We start from the raw sequence: 21,463 nt of genomic DNA on the forward strand, positions 1-21,463 counted from the left end.
CCAGTTACAACTCCCGGGGTAACGGACAGGTAGAGAGGGAGAACGGAACGGCCTGGAAGACCGTCCTTCTGGCCCTACGGTCCAGACATCTCCCAGTCTCCCGCTGGCAGGAAGTCCTCCCGGACGCTCTCCACTCCATCCGGTCACTGCTTTGTACCACAACAAATCAAACACCTCACGAACGCCTCCTTGTCTTCCCTAGGAAGTCCTCCTCCGGAATGTCACTCCCGTACTGGCTGGCAGCCCCGGGACCCATCCTACTCCGAAAGCATGTGCGGGTGCACAAATCGGACCCGTTGGTCGAGAGAGTTCATCTCCTCCACGCAAACCCTCAGTACACCTGGCGTACCCCGACGGCCGACAGGACACGGTCTCTCCGCGGGACCTGGCAGCCCCTTGGGCACACTCCACACATCCCCCCAACACCAATCACCCCCTCCCTCCCACCGGCGCACCCCACAGCCGCCCCCTTCCCGGGTGGATTGGTCCTTCCCCCGGCCCGGCCTAGGGGTAGTGAAGCAGGAAGAGACATCGCTACGCTCCCAGAGACGACGGTGCCCGAGCCAGCGCCTGCATCACAACCGGGGCTGAGACAATCGGGGAGGACGACCAGGGCACCCATTCGACTCATCTAATCTTTATAACAAAGCAAGAAATGCCTCTGTAAATAATTCAGTTGCCCAGTAAAAGCGGCATTTGTAAATAGTGCTAGTCGTTTGATATCGGAGCATAGCCGCTGTGTTAGTGGCATCCCAGGTACCGACTCGGTCAACCACTCCCACCATACGGCCCACTACCCCCGCCGGGTTCTTTTTTAACAAAGGGTGAATGTGGTGGTATGCATTAGGGGTATTACGGTACCCTGTGATGCCAAGAGGCTATTGGTAGATAGACGCCGGGTCCGGATTGGATCAGCCACCTACTGGCTCCACCCAGTAAGGCGGAGTATAAGAGCCCGGGTTCTCCCAGCAGTCGCATTCTGTAACTGTGCTGCTGGGGAACAAGTCTGCGTAATAAAGCCATCGATTGACTCCTTCTCATCTCATCTCGTGAGTGATTGATTGTGCTACAGCGAGTCCAACAGTAGCGATATTTGGAGTGTCGGAGGATCCGGGAGTGCAGGAAGCGAAAGAGGCCGAGGTACTGGCCTTTGCCTCCCTTGTAGCCCGGAGACGGATCTTGCTAATGTGGAGGGACTCGAAACCCCCGGGTGTGGAGACCTGGGTTAGCGATATGGCGGGGTTCCTCAGCCTGGAGCAAATAAAATTTGCCTTGAGAGCGTCCTTGATGGGGTTCTCCCGACAGTGACAACCTTTCCTTGACTTTCTTGGGGAGCAGTAAGTGTCAGCAGTAGCAGCATCCTGGGGGGAGGGGGGGGGGGGGGTTAGGTGGGGGTACTGTTGATACAATGTGAGTTGGGCATGGAGACAAAACCCATCTTGTTCTGTTTTTTAAAAAAATTATGTTGTATAAGTAGTTTCACTGTAAGCTTTGGGATATGTTTATTGTTATTGTTTATTACTATCTGTATTTCTATTTTTGTTATGTAAAAACGTTCATTGGAAAACTTTAATAAAACATTTATTAAAAAAAAAAGAAAATGTGCCCAAACAACTTATTAAACCTTTCCAATATATGCAAATGATAGGTGGTAAGAGCAGGAGAGATTCCTGGTCAGTCATGGGTTTGGCATGTGCGGGGCAGCACCGTAGCACAGTGGTTAGCACAGTCGCTTCACAACTCCAGGGTCCCAGGTTCGATTCCCGGCTTGGGTCACTGTCTGTGCGGAGTCTGCACGTTCTCCCCGTGTCTACGGGGGTTTCCTCCGGGTGCTCCGGTTTCCTCCCACAGTCCAAAGATGTGCTGGTTAGTTGGATTGGCCAAGCTAAATTGCCCTTAGTGTCCAAAAAGGGTAGGTGGGGTTACTGGATTACGGGGATAAATTGGAAGTGTGGGCTTAAATGGGGTGCTCTTTCCAAGGGCTAGTGCAGACTCGATGGGCCAAATGACCTTCTTCGCACTGAAAATTCTATGATTCTGATTCTGTGAAAGAATATGAGGATCCTATCATCCAAACTGCACCATATGTGTAACACTGTATGTTGCCACAACTTGGACTCCTTGGGAAGCTAGTTGGCTGGACAACTGGTGTGGATCAGATTGATGCCAACAGTCTGAGGTTTATACTGCATTCTGGCTGGGGTGGTTTCGAGACATGCCTCTTTTTCCTACCTGTGGTGGGAGCCATGATGCTATGGGTCAGAACTGCCTTCGGACAGAGCACGCAAGAAGAAGAAATCCCACTCAGCTATCCAGGTAACTCACCGTGCCGTTGTTGTTTATTGAACAATGCTCATCATCTTAATATAATAATAATCTTTATTGTCACAAGTAGGTTTACATTAACACTGCAATGAAGTTACTGTGAAAATTCCCTGGACGCCACACTCCGGCGCCAGTTCGGGCAGACAAAGGCAGGCCAGCAGCACGGTTCAATTCCCGTACCAACCTCCCCGAACAGGCGCCGAAATGTGGCGACTAGGGGCTTTTCACAGTAACTTCATTTGAAGCCTACTTGTGACAATAAGCGATTTTCATTTCATTTCATTTCAGAGGGAGAATTCAGAATGTCCAATTTACCCAACAGCACGTCTTTCAGGGCTTGTGGGAGGAAACCGGAGCACCCGGAGGAAACCCATGCAGACATGAGGAGAACGTGCAGACTCCGCACAGGCAGTGACCCCGGCTCTGTGAAGCAGCAGTGCTAACCACTGTGCTGCCATGCCGCCTACTGCTTCAACGACAACATTTGTGTACTTTTGCTTTTTACGTGTCGTCAAATATAAGAAAATTTTAATTCTCTACCTACCTAAATAGTTCTTCAAAAGGTTTTAGGGGGCTTTTAAAATTAATTTACGGGATGTGGGTATCGCTGGCTAGGCCAGCATTTATTGCTCCATCCCTTGTTACCCTTGAGAAGGTGGTGGTGAGCTGTCTTCTTGAACCACTGCAGTCCCTGAGCTGTACGTACCCCCACCGTGCTGTTAGGGAGGGAGTTCCAGGATTTTGACCCAGTGATAGTGAAGGTATGGCGATATATTTTCAAGTTAGGATGGTGAGTGACTTGGAGGCAAACTTCCAGTTGGCGATGTTGTCAGGTATCTGCTTCCATTTGTCCTTTAGTGTTTGTTAGTCCCTGTCTTACAGCAGAGCCTAGTCTCTAGTTGTCTCAGAATTCCCTGCCATTTCCCTGCCAAGGCCCCACTCTGCTGGGACCGCATAGTGGTTGGTGTGCAAAGACTACCACACGCTAAAAAGATTCACACACAGACATCTTCCACCCAAACCTCGCCCCTCCCACCCAAATTAAATTTGTGACCTGCAACGTCAGAACCCAACCCAACCACAATGCACAACCGAACAGTGACAGACCAGAACGTCGCAACGCTATCATACTCCAGAAACTCCAGCTAGTCAGAGTAGGAATGTCAGGGTAGCTAGTCAGAGTAGGAATGTCAGGATAGATAGGATGAATGCATGGCTCGAGAGATGGTGCAAGAGGGACGGATTCAAATTCCTGGGGCATTGGAACCGGTTCTGGGGGAGGTGGGACCAGTACAAACCGGATTGTCTGCAATTGGGCAGGACTGGAACTGATTTCCGAGGGGGGGTGTTTGCTTGTGCTGTTGGGGTGGGTTTAGACTAATATGGCAGGGGGATGGGAACCAATGCAGGAAATTGGAGGGAAGTAAAACGGGGACAGAAACAATAGGCAGTAAGGGGGAAAGTGTAAAGCAGAGAAGCCACAGTCAAAAATCAAATAGGGCCACAGTACAGGGTACAGTGACTGAAGAGAGCACAGTGAATAGGCCCAGTAATACTAAAAGGAATAAAGCAGGAAGTAAAAATATACATGGAAAGCAATGCAGCAGGTTGTTACATGAAGATATGGGTTCAACGATAAGGAAAATTAGGAGTAAAGTTCAAAGGAAAAATAACTTAGGCGAGGTTACTGATACAGGTGTTGAGATTCAAAACTGAGGTATAAAAGCCAACATAAGGGTACTTTACCTGAATGCTCGTAGTATTCAGAATAAGGTAAATGAGTTGATGGCGCAAATCATCGTGAATTAATATGATTTAGTGGCCATTACTGAAACATGGTTAAAGGATGGTCACGACTGGGTGTTAAATATCCTTGGGCATAAAACTATTCAGAAGGACAGAGTGGATGGTATGGAGGTGGTGTAGCTCTGTTATTTAAGGATGACATCCGGGCAGTAATGAGGGATGACATCAGTGCTATGGAGAATAAGATTGAATCCATTTGGGTGGAAATCAGGAATAGTAAGGCGAAGAAGTCACTGATCGGAGTAGTCTATAGACCACCAAATAGTAACATTGCGGTGGAGCGGGCAATAAACAAAGAAATAATGGATGCATGTAGAAATGGTACAGCAGTTATCATGGGGGATTTTAATCTACATGTCGATTGGTTTAACCAGGTCGGTCAAGGCAGCCTTGAGGAGGAGTTTATAGAATGTATCCGCGATAGTTTCCTAGAACAGTATGTAATGGAACCTACGAGGGAACAAGCGGTCCTAGATCTGGTCCTGTGTAATGAGACAAGATTGATAAATGATCTCATAATTAGGGATCCTCGTGGAAGATGAGGAAATGGCTGAGGGACTGAACAGGTTTTTTGGGTCGGTCTTCACAGTGGAAGACACAAATAACATGTCAGTGACAGATAGAAATGAGGCTATGACAGGTGAGGACCTTGAGAGGATTGTTATCACGAAGGAGGTAGTGATAGGCCAGCTGATGGGGCTAAAGGTAGACAAGTCTCCTGGCCCTGATGGAATGCTTCCCAGAGTACGAAATGAGATGGCTAGGGAAATTGCAAATGCACTAGTGATGATTTACCAAAATTCACCAGACTCTGGTGTGGTCCCGGCGGATTGGAAATTAGCAAACGTGACAGCACTGTTTAAAAAAGGAGACAGGCAGAAAACGGGTAATTATATGCCAGTTAGCTTAACTTCAGGAGTCGAGAAGGTGTTGGAATCTACCATCAAGGAAGAAATAGCGAGGCAACTGGATGGAAATTGTCCCATTGGACAGACGCAGCATGGGTTCATAAAGGACAGGTCGTGCCTAACTAATTTACTGGAATTTTCTGAGGACATTACCAGTGCGGTAGATAACGGGGAGCCAATGGATGTGGAATATCTGGATTTCCTGAAAGCTTTTGACAAGGCGCCACACAAAAGATTGCTGCATAAGATAAAGATGCATGGCATTAAGGGGAAAGTAGTAGCATGGATAGAGGATTGGTTAATCAATAGAAAGCAAAGAGTGGGGATTAGTGGGTGTTTCTCTGGTTGGCAATCAGTAGCTAGTGGTGTCCCTCAGGGCCCACAATTGTTCACAATTTACATAGGTGATTTGGAGTTGGGGACGAAGTTCAATGTGTCCAAGTTTGCAGACGACACTAAGATTAGTGGTAAAGCAAAAAGTGCAGGGGATACTGGAAGTCTGCAGAGGGATTTGGATAGTTGAAGTGAATGGGCTAGGGTCTGACAGATGGAATACAATGTTGACAAACGTGAGGTTTTTCATTTTGGTAGGAATAATTGCAAAAGGGATTATTTAAAGTATAAAATATTAAAACATGCTGCTGTGCAGAGGGACCTGGGTGCCCTAGTGCATGAGTCTCTAAAGGTTGGTTTACGGGTACAACAGGTGATTAAGAAGGCAAATGGAATTCTGTCCTTCATTGCTAGAGGGATGGAGTTTTAAGACTAGGGAGATAATGCTGCAATTGTATAAAGCGTTAGTGAGGCCGCATCTGGAGTATTTTGGTCTCTTTACTTGAGAAAGGACGTACTGGCGCTGGTTGATGTGCAGAGGAGATTCACTCGGTTAATCCCAGAGTTGAGGGGGTTGGATTACGAGGAGAGGTTGAGTAGACTGGGTCTGTACTCATTGGAATTTAGAAGGATGTGGGGAGATCTTATCGAAACATATAAAATTATGAAGGGAAAAGATAGGATAGATGCGGGCAGGTTGTTTCCACTGGCGGGTGAAAGCAGAACTAGGGGGCATAGCCTCAAAATAAGGGAAAGTAGATTTAGGTCTGAGTTTAGGAGGAGCTTCTTCACCCAAAGGGTTGTGAATCTATGGGATTCCCTGTGCAGTGAAGCAGTAGAGGCTCCTTCATTAAATGTTTTCAAGATAAAGATAGATAGTTTTTTGAAGAATTAAGGAATAAAGGGTTATGGTGTTCGGGCGGGAAAGTGGAGCCGAGTCCACAAAAGATCAGCCATAATCTCATTGAATGGCGGAGCAGGCTCGAAGGGCCAGATGGCCTACTCCGTCTCCTAGTTCTTATGTTCTTATTTTACAACATTAACATTTCCACCCAGAGTGAAATACGACTGAAAGGGGAAGGCCAGCTTAAAGAACAAGGTGGCAGACACACCTTTATCTGGGGAGACAAACCAAGAGAAGAAGGTCATCGCTATGGTGTCTCCGTCACCATAAAAACAAATTGGTCGGATGTCTTAATGAATCTCCCTATGGGGTGAGTGAGGGCCTCATAAATCAATGGCTAACCATGGCCCAGTCATCAGTGCCGAGGCCCAGAGCCTAGAAGCAATGGGTGAGATTAAAGCCTCGACGAAACGGTGTCCTGAATTGCAAAGGGAGGCAAGCTGATTCCCCTCAGCGACTTCAATTCCAGAGTCGGGAGGGTCGCAAATCTTTGGAAAGGAGTCTTAGGCAGGTAAGGCAATTCATTCAGGCCTGCGGATATCCCGACGATGTGGGGTGCCCACAATGGGAAACCCCATTGGCCAGCTGCCGAACGGTGGATTCCGCTGTTGTCGGGATGTGGCGCACCAGAAAACGGGACAGAAAATCCCACCCAGAGTGTTTGAAGATCAAGACTTCAAATCCAGCACCAAGCTCATGGTCTACAGGGCAGTCGTGGACCCCACTCTCCTGTATGCATCAGAAACATGGACAATGTACAGCAAACAACTCAAATCCCTGAGATATATCACTAACATTCGCACTGCAAGATCTTGAGAATTCATTGACAGGATAGTCATACTAACATGAGCGTCCTCTCCCAGGCCAATATCCCCAGTAGCAAGACACCAGCTACGTTTGATCAGCCGTGATGGGCGGGCCCCATTATCCGCATGCCCGACATAAGACTCACGAAACAAGTGCTCTACTCCCAGCTTGACAATTGCAAGCAATCACTAGGACGGCATAGGAAATGCTACAAGGACACTCTGAAAGCCTCCCTAAATAAATACAACATCCCCACTGGAACATGGGATGCGCTTGCCCGAGAATGCATAAACTGGAGAAGAAGTATTGAGTGTTAGTGGTAGGTGTAGTGATCGAATGGGCTGCTTTGTCCAGGATGGTGCTGAGCTTCTAAGGTGCTGTTGGAGCTGCATTCACCCAGGCAAGCTTTACACTCCTGACGTGTGCCGTACTGGTGGTGGACAGGCTTTGGGGAGTCAGGAGATGAGTTATTCGCCACAGGATTCCTAGCCTTTGACCTGCTCTTGTAGCTACAGTATTTATATGGCTAGTCTAGTTCAGGTTCTGGCCGATGGTAACCCACCAGAATGTTGTTGATGTGGGAAGTCAGCAACAATAATGCCATTGAATGTCAAGGGCCAATGATTAGATCCTCACTTATGTTGCTTCCCTGCATACTTGTATATTTATTTTTGTGCCTGTAATTTTATGTCATCTTGAAGAACGCAACAGTTTTTCTAATAGCTGTAAGCTGCAGAATTCACTGTACACAGTGGACCTTGTTTAATGAAGTGCTTGATTACTGTTCGAAATTAGAACAAAGTAAATGGCAAAAGAGGTTTTAAAGGCTCACTGGAGAATATGATGAAAATGTATTGGGTCAATAATATTTTCCTTACCATCAGGATTAAACATGATCCGGTTATTATTGGGTGTATTTGTTCTTATTTGAAAACAATGCAATTTTGTAGCTGTTTGTTGAGACCACCATTTACTATTATAAATTTCCTTTGGCGTTGCTGAGATTTCTTTTGAACAAGCTTTTTAGATTTATGAATGATCCCCGGACTCCACTCTTGGTTACTCACATGGACAGATAAATTAATTAAGAAAACTTTTATGCCAATTACTTTATGCCCTTAGCTTGTATATAATACTGAAGTGCAGGAGCTAATTAAAGATATGATTCATATTCAGTGGTCGATCAAGTCATTGAGTAATGGAAGCAGGAACAGTTCCAAAAAATTAGCCATCAAATCATCATTAATTGTTACATAATACAGAGGGACAGGGAAGTCAAATAAAAATTAGTCATTTTTGAAAGGTTCGCTGGTTTTATTGTGTGACTGATAGGAAGATTTTTAAAAATTCATTATGATAAAGAAGTGGCTAAATTTGATTGTTGTTCCATTAAACGAATCACTGATACTTTTTCTTTTTTTTTAACTGTTCATTCCTCTTTACAACGGTGTTCTTTCAAAAGCTGACTGGATTTTGCAGAGCGTCTTAAGCAGACAGTGACTGCCATTTGAACGACTGTCCATTAGCGGTCTTCAGCTCTTAGTTTGGTCACAAGAATACCCAGGAGATGAACAGTCCCCTGGGTGAGGCACACAATGAAAACCGACTTCGCTACATCTCAATCTGCGCACAGTGTGAGAAACCAAATTCGTTCTCACCCATTCAACCAGCTTCACGAGTGAAACAGAGAAAGAAGCAAGCGAGTTATAAATAGGAAAACCAGGGATTTTTAGAATATTACCAATCAAGATGAAATATCAGAACTAATTACTAACTCTAACGTATCAAATGTACAAACAATTACTGCTATGTGCAAGTTCACGTTTTGGGTTTTAATCTCACAATGCAGTTAGATTTGGATACTTTGAACCCCTCCACCACCATTGCAATTTAAATCCAACAGTTTTTTTGGAAGGAGGATACAAGGTGCAATGGTTACTATAAATTGCACAGCAGGTGTGCTTTGTAATGAATGTGAGATCGGCAAAGATTTAACCCCGTGGCCAGCTTAAAATCAATACATGTCAGGAATGCACAACATCACACATCAGCATCTTTGTTGCCAAGAAACAAAGATGCATTGTGGGTTAGCTACTACCGAATGATTATAGCGTCACAGTTAGTGATGCCCATTCTAGTGGTCCTGAAGACAGTGCAATAAAGCTGTATTACTCAACTCTATAGAGAACCGACCAGCTTATTTTCTGTCTATTAATACTTTGTTTTTCCTCCAAAGTGCATCCCTTCTTGAATCTGGTAATTATTTCGCAAAAATGAGCTGATTTGATGGATAAATGTTGCTTTGAGGGATAAATATTGCTTTGAGGGATAAATATTATTTCCTCTTTTTTTTGTGATGCCACAGCACAGTTTTATACAACTTTAATGTGACGCTTACAACCTTCTAGCTTTGAAACTCACGTGATCTCATTCTGCTCACATAAGTGCAATGGAAAAGACACCCTCGAAGCCTGAGATCCCAATCGTAGGGAAAGGGTGATGTGGAGGATGTGGGCTGGTCAATTGGGCCTGCAAAATTATTTCCATAGGTCATCCTAATAAACCTGCAGGAAGATAGAAAAATTCACTCCCCACTTCACCTGGAACCGTCCTGAGTAAATGAAAAAAAAAGATTTGTTCCCAATGGAGTTGCTATCCCTGTTGCCCAATAGGCGTCATCGAGTGGCCACAGGTGTAGCTACTGTGAGACAATTTTAGCCACAGGCAATCATTTTAGTGGAATGACTCATATGTAAAACAGAGGTTTAAAAAAGGAAAAAAGGCCTAGTTTCTGTTATGTTACTACAAATTACATCCAGCACAAAACAGAGGGCAGAATTTCATTTGGTCCTCAGCCATGGTGGGGCATGTGGGAGAGATCTGTAGAATCAGGAGAGAAGCTGGGAACTGGAGTGCACATCATCTGCCTGACTCCCTGACATTCTGCAAGGGGTGGGAGAGGTCCAGTATGGACTTCCCACCTGGAAGCCGATTGAAACCCTTAACTGACTAATTAAGGGCCTCATTCCCACCATCACTGGTATTCAAAATCCCAGCACCCTACTCCCCCGGTCCTTCCACAGACCATGAAACAGCTCCTCATTCCAGATAATAATCTTCTCTTCATGCTAATGTTTGACATTTCACAAAGTAAGTAGTAAGCCAGGCAGTGATGTAAACACAATGATCAAGAAACACTCACCTACTCTGCTTTCTGTTCTTACCATTTTCGCAACATTATACAGAAAGGTTAAAGTACACATGTCTACACTATATGTAATCAAAGATGCAATTTGCCACATTTTGCCAATGCCTATTTTATTGGGCATTGCCAAAAGAACTCTTACCTAGCTTCATATTGTAGAAGCGTGTTGGAGCCTCTTTTAAGGCCTCAATTGTTATTGAACTCATCTTTCTCTTGGCTAGTGTGAGCTTTTGCAAAGTTACTGAGTGTCGAAAGATCTGCCTCAGGTGCCATCACTTAGAAATGACTTGGTGTCCTCTCTGGCCCCAAGACTCTCAGATCCTCAATTTATACCCTATATGCCTGAAGTTTCTACAAGGTGGAGCTGTGTTTTTAATTTGGCAGAAAATAGCCAAACCAGTGCAAAATAAAAAGATTCAAGTGGAAGGTACGTCCGGTTTCCGTGGTCTTTTGCGCTAATTTAAAAAACATCGCACCAGAAGCCCTTATTCACAAAATGCTGCAAGATTGAATCAATCACCATTTCTGATCCTTTGAGGAGGCTCTTAGAATTAAGCCATTTTTATGAGGCACATGGGCACTTCTAGACATGTTTTAAAAGCTTGTGGATATAATCAAACTGCATCAAATTGCCACTCTTAAATATATCACAGAATATGTGGAACTTTAAAAAAAATTAGATTTGATTTTTATTGTCACATGTACCGAAGTACAGTGGAAAGTATTTTTCTGCGGCCAAGGAATCGTACACAGTACGTACACAGTGGACAAAAAAATTACATTCTAAAACACTGTACTGTTTCACTGCAGATATCTTTGGTAACGTGCAAATATGTTCAAACAGAAACTCAAAGAAAATCCATTACAATTCCGGGCACAATTTCTGCCTGGATTTACGATTGCACTCATAGCAGAAACCCTGGAATATAGGTATCTTTTTTGGAATGTATGTCATCAGGCAGCAGTGGTGGCATGAAGGATGTTGAGTAAAGGGAAGTGTGACTCCCTGCTGTTCTTAGAGGTCAGGTCAGGTCAGTATATCATTGATTTATGCTTGCACCTCTGTACACATCTATTCCTTTATCAAATAGAAGGTTTATTTTATTTTATTATCACCAATTGAAAGAGAATGTGCTTTTTTCAGTGTGATTATATTACCTGTAATTTTAAACCACAAAAAAGCCAAACCAACAAAATGCTTTATTAAATATGTCAGCTTTTTCAGAAAATCTCCATTTACGAGGTTAGGTTTAAAATGTCAACCTGAACCAGGATCGAGGAAGTGCAAATCAGCCACCTGCACCGGGAATTTGATACAGAACCAGATTTTGCTGGACCTTTGCTCTGGTCGCGCAGTCATTTGCTGGTAAAAGTGGCTGTTGATGAATCGTTTACCATTGCCAACATCAAGGGAGCATGCCAAAGTATTTCCAAGCCTATACCAGGGATTTTACCCTTTACATTCTTAAAAGGCATTGGCACAACTCATATCAGTTGAAAGCTGGCAAAAGGTTCCTTTGAGGCTTTTTGAAAAATCCCAGACTTTGCCCAAACCCAATGGCCGCGAATTTTCCAGCCTTTTCTGCCGACAGTACATTCTTATCCCTCTGAAGACCAGGTTCCCCAACGGCCGGACAGGGGAGCCACACAAAACGCCACAAACATCGGCGGGACTGGGAGATCACACTGGAAGCTAAGAGCGAGCCGCCTCTGCCACTGAAAAACATGCTGGGGGAGGGGAGGGGGTAGGGGGAATCAATGTCCAATATCTATGGAATTCAATTACTTTGTCCAGGAAAAATGGTTCCTGTGAAAGCCAAAGGTTTCACAAAGACCTGCAACAGTCTGGGGGCACGTGAGGTGGAGATACTATGAACCACTTGACATACAAGAGTTTTTGATACACCCTTGGAGGTACCAGTGACCGATCCCAGCTATTCAAATACTACAGTTCTGGAAATTTACGGTCAGTCGGTTAGGGATTCTGCTTTGATCTTGCCAACTGAACAGTCCCCAGGAATTTCGAGGCCTACACAGACTCTGTTCAAAATGTAACAATAGAGATAAATGATTCACTCAATGAGATCATTTTGCTGTCTCAGTCATTTTGGCCACCCACTTGTGGTAGCAGCACAGTTGAAAGAAATTGCTGGGGCTTCTTTGCTCATTCTGTGAAGCAGAATTTATACAGAGTATCTGAATTTCAGCTGCTTGCTCAGCAAAAACCCAAAGGCAACATTCATTAAAATTGCTTACTTGAAATCAGGAGAGTGATGTATTGAAAAATTCTCAACTAAGCAACCTTGCCAGAAGTTGAGTGTTGGAGCATTTGTAACATTTCAAAGTAAGTTGCAGGTTTCTGCCGTCCAAAATAATTACCTTCGACGGTTGGAATTGTCATTTTTATTTCCAGGTTCTGACTTGGTCTGTTTTATTATTTCCATATATTATCCTCATCTTGATGTCTTATCACTTGCCACTCTACAGTTCTTTCAGATGTTATATTTGTTCATTATTCTAATAATTTTGCACAAGTAAGGGAGGAGTGGGAGAAATTTGATCCACATAATAATCAGAATATGAGGCGGCCATTCAATGAGATCCTGGCTAATTTGTATTTTAACATCATTTTCTCACCTTAGCTCGATATCTCTTAATACGGTGGATTCTTACAAATCTCAAGATTTTAAATTATTAATTGAGCTCGCATCTACGACTGAGAGAGAGAGAGAGTTCCACTTATCCTCCACACTTTGTGCAAAGAAGTGTTTCCCAACTTCTTTCCTGAATGGCCTGGCTTTGATGGGTGGCATGATGGCACAGTGGTTAGCATTACTGCCTCATAGCTCCAGGGACCCGGGTTCCATTCCAACCTTGAATGACTGTCTGTATCGATGATGTGGAGATGCCTGGGTTGGACTGGGATGGGCACAGTAAGAAGTCTTACAATACCAGGTTAAAATCCAACAGGTTTATTTGGAATCCCTAGCTTTCGGTGCTTAGCTCCTTCATCAGGTCTTCATTAACCTGCTGAAGAAGCTACGCTCCAAAAGCTAGTGATTCCATACAAACCTGTTGGACCTCTTGCTATGTCTGTGTCGAGTTTCCACATTCTCTCTGCATTTACGTTAGTTTCCTTCGGGTGCTCCAGTTTTCTCTCAAAGTCCTAAGATGTGCAGGTTACGTGGATTGTCCATCTAAACTGCCCCTTAGTGTCCAAAGGTTGCTTAAATTTCTCAAAGGTTAGGTGAGGTCATGGGGTTACAGGGATAGGGCTGTGGAGTGGGCCTCGTTAGGGTGCTCTTTCAGAGGGTCAGTGTAGACTCGATCGGCTGAATGGCCTCCTTCTGCACTGTAGAGATTCTATGATTCTACAATTTTAAGATTATGTCCCCTGGTCCTCGATTTCTCCTGACGAAGGAGCTGTGCTCAGAAAGCTAGTGATTGGAAACAAACCTGTTGGACTTTAACCTGGTGTTGTAAGATGTCTTACTGTGCCCACCCCAGTCCAACACCGGCATCTCCACATCTCGATTCCTCAACAGGAGAAAAGGTTTCTCATGATCTATCCTATCAATTCCTTTCAAAATCCTGGGAACCTCAATAAAATCATTCATTAAAGTTCTATATTCTGGGGATTATGACCCTCCCCTAGCTGATCTCTCCTCTTAATTTATCTTTTGGAGATGGTAAGAGGTGAATCTGTGCTGTACCATAATCCTTCTAAGGTGCAGTTCGTGGAATTGTTCATATTATTCTGGATATGGGGCAGGATTCTCCATTTGGGAGATTATGGGCAGGAATCTCTGAATGTCGACGGCAAAATCCCGTTCAGCGATTGGCCAGAGAATCCGTTTTTTGCTCCACCCCCTCAAAAATGGCATAAACGCTGAGTGCGCCGCAAGGCATTGGGATGGCCTCACGACGTCACCTTAGGCACTCCCCCGATGGGCCGACTTCCCGACGGCGTCGGTCACATGTTCTCACAGTTTTCAGGGAACTCGCGTGGCGGTTGCGGACTGTGTCCAGCGCCACCACAGTCGGGGGGGGGGGAGCCGTTCCGCTAGCCGGGGAGGGCTTTGGCGGGGGCTGGGGGACTGGTCGGAGGTGATCGGGGGTGGTGAGGGGGGTTACAGGGAGGCACTATCTGGCAAGCCGGATCCTGTTGTACATCGTGCGGAGGGGGGGTCTCTTTCATTAGGAGTCTCTGGTTAGGGGGCTCAAGGGAGGGGTAAGTGGGAGGTCTTGTGGGGGTGTGCAGGTCTTGTACTGTGGGGCTAGGGTGGCCCTCCGATAGACTTTGGGGGCAACTCCCGGAAAGAGTTACCTCCTTTGCCCACACGGGTTCTACAGGGTCAAGTACATGCGTGTCGGGACCAGCACCAATTCTTGCCAACGTGATTCCCAGCCCAGAGGACCAGAGAATTACACAGTCCAGAGAATACGACGCCTGCCCCGTAATAGGATGCAAATGTGTCTTAAAGATGCATTTTCATCCTCCCGCTGGTGCGTGACACGAACCTCGATCCTGATGCCAGCTGGAGCATCGGAAACGGATCAACGCCCGGCGCATATCCCATTTCTTACCCGACGCTGGATTCTCCGCCATATCGGGAACTCCACTACCTGCGATGTGGGGCAGACTGACCATGGTCTAACTTTGTATAGAAGTAACAAATGTTCCTACCCTTTACATTTTAGCCCTTTAGTTTCTAATAATTCTCACAGAGACCAACAAAATAAAATAACTAAATTCATCAAAAGAGTCCAATAAAAAATACCAAAGAACAAGATTCCACTTTTTAAAACGTGTCCTGTAACAATCAATGTCAACTTAAATTGAACATGAATCCACAGGCAAATTGTCATTGATTATGAGCTATAAAACATACATTAAATGGCAGAAGTAACTAAGACAGATCTTACAAATTCACTTGGCAGAACACTCAGCATACATGTCATCAATCTCGGGCTCAAAATCCTTAAAAATTCTGTTGTCCTGGTGAAGACCAGTACCTGTGGAACTCTGGGTTGGTTATGTGCTGTTGTCAACTGAGAATCCAGCTAAATCCTGGAAGCAGGGGGGCTGATAGATCAATAGTCGGCAACCTGCGGCCTGCGGGCTATATGCGGCCCATTTGATTCTGAGGCTCGGGTCCTGAACCTCAATAAAAGGTAACTATGATGTTATGAGGCATGAGCTGGCTATGACGGACTGGGAAAGGAAGGACAGTGGACAGGCAATGGCAGGCATTCAAAGAACGAATAGGTGAACTCCAAAAGTTGTTCATTCCTATTTGGCGAAAGGGAACTGTGGCCAAACCATGGCTTACAAGGGAAATTAAAGATAGTATTAGATTCAAAGAAGAGGCATACAAATTAGCAAGAAAAAACAATAGACCTAAGGATTGGGAACAGTTTAAAATTCAGCAAAGGTGAAACAAGGGATTGATTAAGAAGAGGAAAATACAATTTGAAAGTAAACTAGCGGGGAACATTAAAACTGGCTGTAAAAGTTTCTATAGGTATGTAAAGAGAAAAAGGTTGATAAAAACGAATGTAGGCCCTTTGCAGTCAGAAACGGGGGAATTCATAACAGGGAACAAAGAAATGGCTGAGGAATTAAATTCATACTTTGCTTCTGTCTTCACAAAGGAAGGCATTAATAATATGCTGGAAGTTCTGGGAAACACAAGTTTAAATGAGGAGCTGAAGGATATTAGTATTAGTAAAGAAATGGATTTGGGGAAAGTAATGGGATGAAGACGGAAAATTCGCCAGGGCCTGATAATCTTCATCCCAGAATACTTAAGGAAGTGGCCCTAGAAATAGTAGATCCATTGATGGTCATTTCCCTAAATTCTTTGGACTCTGGAATGGTTCCTACAGATTGGAGGGTAGCTAATATAACTCCGCTATTCAAAAAGGGAGATAGAGAGAAAAGAGGGAATTATAGACCATTGAGCCTAACATCGGTAGTAGGGAAGTTGCTGGAGTCCATTATCAAGGTTTTCATAGGACAGCATTTGGAAAGCAGTGGTGTAATCAGACAAAGACAGCATGGATTTACGAAGGGAAAATCATGCTTGACAAATATACTAGAATTCTTTTAAGATGTAATGAGTAGAGTTGACCAGGGAGAACTGGTGGATGTGGTTTATTTGAACTTTCAGAAAGCTTTCAACAAGGTCTCACATAGCAGATTAATATATAAAGTTGCCTCTATGACTCTATAAAGCACATGAGATTATGGGTCATGTCTTGAGATAGATAGCAAGCTGGTTAGCAAACAGAAAGCAAAAAGTTGGAATCTGATTGGCAGGCAGTGACGAGTGGGGTACCGCAGGGATCTATACTAAGACCCCAACTGTTCACATTATATATTAACGATTTTGACGAGATAACTAAATGTATTATCACCAAATTTGCTGATGATACAAAATTGGGTGGGAGGGTCAGCTGTGAGGAGAATGCAGAGATGCTTCAGTGGGATTTGGACAGGCTGAGTGAGTGGGCACATGTACGGCAGATGCAGTATAATGTGGATAAATGTGAGGTTATCCGCTTCAGTAGCAAAAATAGGAAGGCTGATTATTATTTGAATGGGTATAAACTGAGAGAGGTGGATACTGAGTGAGACCTTGGTCTCCTCGAGTAAGTGTGGAGGAACAGCAGGCAGTAAAGAAGGCAAATGGTATGTTGGCCTTCATAGCGAGAGGATTTGAGTATAGGAATAGAGGTATTTTACTACTATACGGTATTGGTGAGGCTGCACCTGGAGTGCTGTTTGCAGTTTTGGTGCACTTATCTGAGGAAGGCTGTTCTTGGTATGGAGGGAGTGCAGCGAAGGTTTGCCAGGCTGATTCCTGGGATGGCGAGACGGTTATATGAGACGAGACTAAATCAGTTAGGATTATATTCATTGGAGTTTTGAAGAGTGAGGGAGGATAGAAACTTACAAAATTCTAACAGGATTAGACAGGATAGATTCAGAAAGAATGTTCCCGGTGGTGCGGGAGTCCAAAACCAGGGGTCATAGTTTTGAGGATAAGGGCTGAGGTGAGGAGAAATTTCTTCACCTAGAGAGTGGTGAATCTGTGGAATTCATTACCACAGAAAGTAGTTGAGGCCAAAACGTTGTGTAATTTCAAGAGGTATTAAGATATATGAAATGAAATTATTGTCACAAGTAGGCTTCAAATGAAGTTACTGTGAAAAGCCCCTCGTCGCCACATTCCGGCACCTGTTCGGGGAGGCTGGTAAGGGAATTGAACCCGCGCTGCTGGCGTTGTTCTGCATTACAAGCCAGCTGTTCAGCCCACTTTGCTAAACCAGCCCCTTAGCTCTTGGGGCTAAAGGGATCAAGGGATGTGGGGAAGGTGGAATCAGGGTATTGAACTTGATGATCAGCCATGATCAAAATGAATGGTAGAACAGGTTTGAAGGGCCGAATGGCCTTCTCCTGCTTCTATTTTCTATGTTTCTATGAATCAATGACAATCAATTTCTTAGTGATTCCGAATAAATTTGGTATCAAAGGATGTTCTTGCTATGGAGGGAGTGCAGCGAAGGTTTACCAGACTGATTTCTGGATGGCGGGTCCACACCAAGTAAAATAAAAAAACGTTTTTATTTACAGCACAATATATTCACAGCCCGGTAGATCCCCACTGGGTTCCTCACTGGTCGGTGCCTTACTGGCCGACCTTTTAGGCAGAGGTTAATAGAGATCCCCCTAGCAAGAACATACGTCATAATGGCCACAGGGAAGATAATCATTCCCACCCCGTAGGCCTGTGCAGGCGATTACATTCCTCCCCCACAAAGTCCGAAGGCCCCCCTGATGACCAATGAGGCAGAGGGGGAGGAGCAGACAGAGGATCGGATACTTTTTGGCTCCGGCTATTCAACATTAAGCTGATGCTCCAGATCGATTAACATATACCTTTCCGGCAAACGACGTCAAGAACACCATGGTGGACGATCGGTGGGTGGCGGCTGATCGGTGGCGAGCATTTCCGAGTTGGAAAATACATCGTCGGGCGTGTCGGCATCGAGAGAGACTGGAGGTGTCACAGCAGATTGGTTCTGCAATGGGGCCGGAGGATTCAGGATGTGGTGAATGTATAATTACTGATAATTCACCAGTGCACTGTTATGTTATTAACCCTGTGGGCTCTACCTATGGGCCATTGTATGGCTTCACCCACAGGGGATATGTTGGGGCATGTACGGACTCCGCCCATTTCTCCACCCCCTTTACAGGAAGTATAAGAGCTGCCGACCTGTGGGGCCGCCTTCAGTGTTGTACCGGTCACAGGCAGGCTCAGTTCTAAGCTGATTAAAACCACGGTTTACTTCTTCACGTGTCTTCGAGTGAATTGATGGATGCATCAATTTAATCAGCTTAAAATACTACTATGGAATCAGCCCTCAAACCTGACAGACTGGAACTCGATCCACAGGCCGCGGAGGCAAAATCTTTTTTCACATTGGCTTTGATGCTTCAAGGCCTATCTCGCCGCGTCGTCTACGCCATCCGTCACTGACAAACAGAAGCTGAGCCTCCTCAACGTACGGGTGAGCCATCGCATTTCTGTCCAGCTCGACGAAGCCGCTTCCTATACAGAGGCCCTCGCACTACTCGAACGACTCTATATGCGGCCTGTGAATGAGGTATACGCGCGATACGTCTTCACCACTCGCCGCCAGCGCCCTGGGGAGTCGCTAGATGATTACCTACCCGACCTCAAAGCCCTCGCGCGCAACTGTAACTACCAGGCCATTACGGCCACTCAGCACATGGAGCTCGCCGTCCGAGACGTTTACGTGGCGGGGGTCCCATCGAACTACGTGAGACAGCGCCTGCTCGAAAAAGGCAACCGTTCCTAGACTATCTTGCGGAGCGTTAGGAGGAGGTCAGCAGCAGCAGCAGCCCAGGGGTGGGGCGGGGGGGAGGGAAGGGGGAGGGGTTTGGGGGGGGCGTTTGGGTGGGTGGGGGGGGGGGCTTCCCTATTGGTGCTTTTAAATGTCACATGGGGGGTTATTGTATATGGGGGAAATCCAATGTATAATTTTTGATTGTTGTGTTCTTGTTTCTTTCTTTTTGTTGGGAGGGGGTCTGTTGAAAATCTGTTGAAAAATTTGAATAAATACATTTTTTTTAAAAGAGCACAGATATGGTTATATATGATGTCCATAATAAGAAAAGAAGAGGTTCATAGTTGCCATAGTTTGGGAATCCCATCTTCCCACACTGGGTGGGATAATAGGTGCTGTACTTGGCAGACATACCTGAAAGCTTTAACCCCAGACTTTACTGGACTATTCAGAAGTTGATTTCCTATCCCAATGCTGAATACATCCAAATTGCAAAGCATTAATCAAATCAATTCACAAACAAACACAGATTATCATTAATCTGACACTTTTATTCTGGAATAGGTTACTTGAAAATCGTCTCCCCCTCCCATTGCTAAAATAAATTGTACAACATATAGGAAATGAATAGTGTAACTAATGTGCTAATAAGTATAATATATTAATTATGATAATCATGCTGATTTTGAATATGCTAATTATGTTAATTAGAGCACCAGCTCTCCCCTGTAATTCAGAAACTTACATATTTAAGAGGGCTGGAATAAATTATTACAAAAGGGGAATAAACAGAGGAATATATTTATTGCTAAGTCAGTAATGGCCCAGAGCTTGCTGAAGCTCACCACATCAACTCCCACCAGGCTGACTCCACTTTTACTGAGCCTTGCGCCTGGGAGATCAGGGCTAAAGCAAAAATCTACAACCTTCTTTCCCCACTCGCCTTGATCTGCAATGCAATCTGTTACCACCCAGAGGGGACTGCTCTAAAGCAAGTTCAGAGGGAATCATTCAATTGTGACCCAGACAAAAATATCCTTGTTACCAAAATAAATCACAGCAGAAAAATTGTTAGTCGAGAAATATTGTTTTAAATTTTGCACAATTTTACATAACAGATAGCACCAATGTGAAACATGCAGTCAGAATCAGCAAATCAACGCTGAACCAATTCTTTGTGTTTGTATGCCAGTGCCTTGAATTAAAGTAGCGCAGGATGAAATTATGAGGATGTGCAGAACTGACTCTCCATCTTTAGCAGGTCAGCATGTCTGAAACGTAGTAGATTCCTAGACCTATGTAAATCTAGATCTGTTGTTCGAACTCAGTAGGTCACCTCCTTCATGTCTGCGAGTGCTTTTGATGGCAAGGGAACTGTACAGCTACCGTCGACGGCACTTTAAGAAAGAGGCATTTAGAGTTCTATTGATCATGCAGTAAGAATATAAAACTACATTGCCACCCACAGTTAAAGACCTCACTGACCTGCCTTTTATGCAGCGTAAGCATTACATATTGAACAAAGGATATCGTTGCAAATTCATCGTGCAGACCCAACCCTGTTTAAATGCTTGTTAAACAAGTGACACAGCATGAGTAGATATTTCTGGTACTTTTTTTTCAAAAAGGGGTATTTTCCTAAATATATGTGTTGAGATTCTTTGGAATTCTGGGGTGAATAACATTTCTAATCTTGCATAACAGCCATTTCAAATGAAACCTTGAGAACAGTGTAAACTAAAGCCAGCATTATTTGCTTACTCCATGGTCAAGGCACGAGGTTGGATGACAATATTGTCTGAAGTGCTGTCAGTTTAATACCCAGATTTGTTTGCTGTCTACCAATCTTCCCTCTCACAACAGTAATACTTATGTGATATGAAAATGATATGCAATGGTACTTTTATGATTATCTGGCTTTGCATCTTTAGATACAGAAATGATAGATTTCTATTGAAAAATGAAATGAAATGAAATGAAAATCGCTTATTGTCACAAGTAGGCTTCAATGAAGTTACTGTGAAAAGCCCAGCACTAAATTAAATTTGCTACTGCACAAAGATGTTAATTGTTTTTGACTGTCTTTGCCAAATGAAGTTCATTTTCAGTTCAAAAATTGTTTTAAATTAGTTTATTAACGCAGTGTGAAAGTGAGATAGTTTGCATAGACTAAATAGCCTCAAACTACCTGCCATGCAATTAGAATATGCCTCACTGGAATAACTCTCTTTTTCACTCTGTCATTATCACTCCTTCTTTCAAGTTGCTACGTTTACTTTCTTTCTTTCTTTTCAC

Source organism: Scyliorhinus torazame, chromosome 4, assembly GCF_047496885.1.
Source record: "Scyliorhinus torazame isolate Kashiwa2021f chromosome 4, sScyTor2.1, whole genome shotgun sequence".
Classification (NCBI taxonomy): Eukaryota; Metazoa; Chordata; class Chondrichthyes; order Carcharhiniformes; family Scyliorhinidae; genus Scyliorhinus; species Scyliorhinus torazame.